Source organism: Prenolepis imparis, unplaced genomic scaffold (genome assembly GCF_030444845.1).
Source record: "Prenolepis imparis isolate NDT839.2.m4 unplaced genomic scaffold, iyPreImpa1.0 SCAF_602, whole genome shotgun sequence".
Classification (NCBI taxonomy): Eukaryota; Metazoa; Arthropoda; class Insecta; order Hymenoptera; family Formicidae; genus Prenolepis; species Prenolepis imparis.
Window position 1 is genome coordinate 1,198 of NW_028141760.1, and position 4,778 is coordinate 5,975.

Sequence of the window (4,778 nt, forward strand, 5' to 3'; positions counted from 1 at the left end):
CTCTCCGGAGTAGACTGCTTAGATTCGAGGCCGCGAACTTAGCCGGGAAGGAACACGTGTCTACCCCCGAAATATCCGATAATTCCTCCGAAGACGAACCGAAAGAGGAAGAGGGGGCGATCGGGGGGGAGCCTAGGCAGATACCGAGACGACCCCTGACACGGGTGGAGGTCCCGACACCTCCAGAGCAGTGATGCAAGATTTCACGCGCGACAGCCACTTCGCGACAGCCATCTTGCAGTGGAGGGGGTAGGTCGGCAGCGCAGAGCGCACCGAAAAGATGAGAACCCTTGTCCTTCGAACATATATAGAAGAGGACAGGTATATATCTTTTGTCCTTTATTTTCTTTTGATAGAATAGAGCTCTAACCCCCCTACAGAATTATCAAGGCGAGAAAAATATAGATCCGAAAGTCGCTGAATCGGGAATCGAACCCGAGACCTTTCGCTTGCAGGGCGACTGCTCTCACCATCTGAGCTATTCAGACCCTTCGACCCTATATTTTTCTCTGCCTTAATAAAATAACTATTTGTAAATAACGCCTTTTTCTCGCCTATAATTCTGTAGGGGGGTTAGAGGGGATCTTTGGAATTAAAAATCTCGAATTGAGATTGTTCCTTAATAAAGTCTTGGCGGTGTACCAAGCAAAATGTGTGCCCCGTGCACAATTAGTTAATTCCAACGAAAAATTAATTTTCGTTGGAATCGACGCACCGACATCCGCGTATGGCTCGAATAGCCAATCTAGTCCCGATTTATATTTGATATATATCGAGCCTTTATATTCTTAGTGTTTAATTCACGCCGGCTGAAAAAGGCGTTATTTACAAATAGTTATTTTATCAAGGCAGAGAAAAATATAGAGTCGAAGGGTCTGAATAGCTCAGATGGTGAGAGCAGTCGCCCGGCAAGCGAAAGGTCTCGGGTTCGATTCCCGATTCAGCGACTTTCGGATCTATATTTTTCTCGCCTATAATTCTGTAGGGGGGTTAGAGGGGATCTTTGGAATTAAAAATCTCGAATTGAGATTGTTCCTTAATAAAGTCTTGGCGGTGTACCAAGCAAAATGTGTGCCCCGTGCACAATTAGTTAATTCCAACGAAAAATTAATTTTCGTTGGAATCGACGCACCGACATCCGCGTACGGCTCGAATAGCCAATCTATTCCCGATTTATACCAATAAAAAAATCGCGTAAATCAATATTTAAAAAAGAATGGTTAGATATTGAAGAATTTAAACTTTGGTTGCGTGAAGTGCCACATGACGAAAGTTTATTTTTTTGTTTGATTTGCGATAAATCTATCGCTAGTAGTTTATCGCAAATCCATCGTCATGCAGAATCCAAAACACACATAAATATATATAAAAAATATCTAGAAAAAAATCAATCAAATTTAGAAGATTTAAATATGCAAAATAAATCTCTTTTGCCATTTAATGAGCGTAAAAAATCCGCGGAAATCAGATATGCAGCATTAATTGCTGATAAAAACATTTCTCATCAAAATACAACAGAGATTCTTACATTTTTTCAACAAATAGGAGAAGATTCTGACGTATTGAAAAGCATGAGCATGAGTCGAACGAAATGTAAAGGCATTATTACAAACGTTTTGTGTCCGATTGAGACGGATCGTGTCGTCAATAAAATTCAAAATACAAAGTTTTCAGTTTTTATTGACGAAACATCAGACAATGGATGACTTTTTTTGTCCGATGCGTTGATTCGGAGACATTAGATGTTCGCTCGCAATTAGTCAAATTAATCGATATTGATGCCAAAGATCCAAGCGCAGAAAAGTTGTTTCAGGCATTTAAATGTGAAATGTGGAAACTGCAGATACCATTTCCAAATATTGTCGCCTTATCGTGCGATAACGCATCTGTGATGACAGGGAAATATTTATCGTTCAAAAAAAAGTTGGAAGAACTATGTCCACGTTTACTAACTTTAACATGCCCTTGCCACTCCGCTGCATTAGCAGCGCATACTGCATGTAATAAAATACCTGCGTATTGCAATGAATTTATTTAAAAAATTTCTAATTATTTGAACAGCAGCCCAAAACGTACAGCAATTTTCAAAGAATTTTGTGAATGTTTCCAAGAAACAAATCGCAAAATATTAAAATTATGTGATACACGCTGGCTGTCTCATTATTTATGTGTCGAACGACTTCTTGAATCTTGGGATACAATTAAATATTTTCTTACCGAAATGGTTGTAAGGGAAAAAAAAAATTCTGGAGAATATCTACTGTCTATGATGAACAACGTTGAACTAAAAGCTTATTTTCTTTTTTTAAAATATACTTTAAATTTCTTTAATGCATTTAATGCATTTTTTCAAGTATTAGAAACCAGAATTCATTTATTACAACTAAAATCCAAAAAATTTCTTTTCCAAATCTGCAAAAATTTTTTAAAAGAAGAGCATTTAGAACCATTTTCTGAAAATATTGCATTCTCTCTAAAGGAGAACCAAAAAGATCTTAATGAAGTTACTTTGGGTTCAGAATGTGAGGAATATCTTAACGAATTACTACTGGAAGGTCACGTAGACATTGTTAAAATTATTCGAGAAAATTGTTTAACATTTTATGTGACTGCTGCAGAAGAAATTCGTAAAAGATTACCAATAAATGACATATTTTTATCACAATTAATAGTTTTTCAACCATTTGTAAGCTTTTATAATAGAGAAACATCATTCAATAACGTTTCTTTCGTCATTAAAACTATTAGCGGTTTTGATGAAGATGCTTTAAAAAAAGAATGGATTGCATTAGCATCAGATTTTACAATGGTAGAAAAACAAAGCTTCACTAAATTAAATTTTGATAATGCTTGGAAAGAAATTTTACAACGTCGAGACACCAATAATAATGCTAAATATCCTAATTTAAAAAATGTTATAAATACTATTAGATCGCTTCCAAATTCTAATGCCGATCCGAAGAGAATGTTTTCTCTTTTAAATAATGTAAAAACAAAAAAACGTAATAAATTTTCGTCGGCTTCTGTTAATGCTATTTGTGTATTTAAATCTGCATTAAAGACGAGGGGAGAAACAGCTATAAACATGCAAGTTAATGAAAAACATTTGTTTCTTATGTCGGCGGACAAATTATATGCTACTGCTGTAAAAAAAATAAAAATATTTTAAAGCTACATGCTGCAGACGCTGATGTTGCCGACATACCTGGTCCCTCGTCTTATTAATAATACATTTTATTTGAAAGACGTCATGCTTAAAAGCATGTAAGAAAATTGTGTATATAAATATATATATACACACACACATACACATAATATATTTATATTGAAGTATATTGGGATGCAATTCACTTTTTATTAATTAATTATATATAATTGACTTTTTATTTCTTTTTTATTTATTTTATTAATTTTTTTATTAATTTTTTTTTATTTTAAATATTTATTTATTTTTATTATTTTATAATTTTAATATTTTTTTAATAATGACATTTCCCAATATACATTTTAAATTTTTTGACTGAAGAAACCACCACTTTCTCGCGGTTTCCGTTGAGCAACAATATGTACGTCGTACATTTCTTCTTCTTCCTCGTCGTATCTTCATGCCTGAAGAATCGTGACATTATGGTCATGTGCAGTGGCGAACCACCGTCGTCCAACGTTGGCGGTCTTCCGCCTCTCGGAGATTCTTTTGCAATGGTTGGCCCGTGATCTCTACGTCGTACATTAATACAAAATAAATAGGGAATAAAAAGAATAAAGTCTTAAACAATATTTATAAATTAAAATATTATTTTATTACAATTATTTCTTTAAAGATAAAAAATCTTTTTTAATAGAAAGGCGTAAGTAGTGATATAAGGAGAGTTCTAACCCATGGAGCAATGAGGGGGGTGAGGGGCGAGGGGAACCCAGGGCGCGGGGGATGACGTCACGCGGGGAGGGGGAATGACGTCACGCGGGGAGGGGGAGGCGTCCGCGGGGAGGGGGAAGCGTCCGCGATTTTGGTGCCTGGTCCGCGAGGGGTCCGCGGGGAGGGGGAGGCGTCCGCGAGGTTAGGGTCCGCGAGGGGTCCGCGGGGAGGGGGAGGCGTCCGCGAAAGACCGCATGAAGCTTTTTGGATAAGGGGTCCGCGCGGAGAGAGGAACGCGAAGGAGAGCGCGAGGCGCACGCGAGAGAGATGACGCAAGAGCGAGAGAGATAGCGCGAGATGACGAGAGGTAGCGAGATGACGCGAAGGAGAGCGCGAGAGCTGATGCAGCGAAGGAGAGCGCGAGGTGCACGCGAGAGAGATATCACAAGAGCGAGAGAGAGATGTTGCGAGACGATGCGGCGATGGAGAGCGCGAGAGCTGATGCAGCGAAGGAGAACGCAAAGAAAGAGGTGGACGCGAGAGAGACTTTTTTTTAATAATATTTTTTTTTTAAATTAATATTTTTAGGATGAGGAAGGGGAGAAGATCTAATCTAAAATAAACTATATATTTTTAATATTTAAAATAATTTTTATTATATAACTATGTGTGTGTGTATATTTTACAAAATGTTTGTGTGTGTATGTGTGTGTGTGTGTGTGTGAATTTAAAATTTAAAATATAATAATAATAATATATAAAATATAAAATATAAAATATAATATAAAATATAATATAAAATATAAAATATAATATAAAATATAATATAATCATAAAATCTAAAATATAATATAATAATATAAAATATAATATTTACGACAGCAACACATGGTTAAGCAATGCCTGTCTGAACGAGAGTGTC

The 4,778-nt window shown here is 36.4% G+C and overlaps 1 non-coding gene across 1 annotated transcript; it reads right to left on the reverse strand.

Annotated features, from left to right (window-relative positions):
* Positions 1-412: 412 nt before the first annotated feature.
* Positions 413-488, reverse strand: Trnaa-ugc (transfer RNA alanine (anticodon UGC)). The gene has a single exon. It is a non-coding gene; the product is annotated as a tRNA-Ala (tRNA).
* Positions 489-4,778: the final 4,290 nt, after the last annotated feature.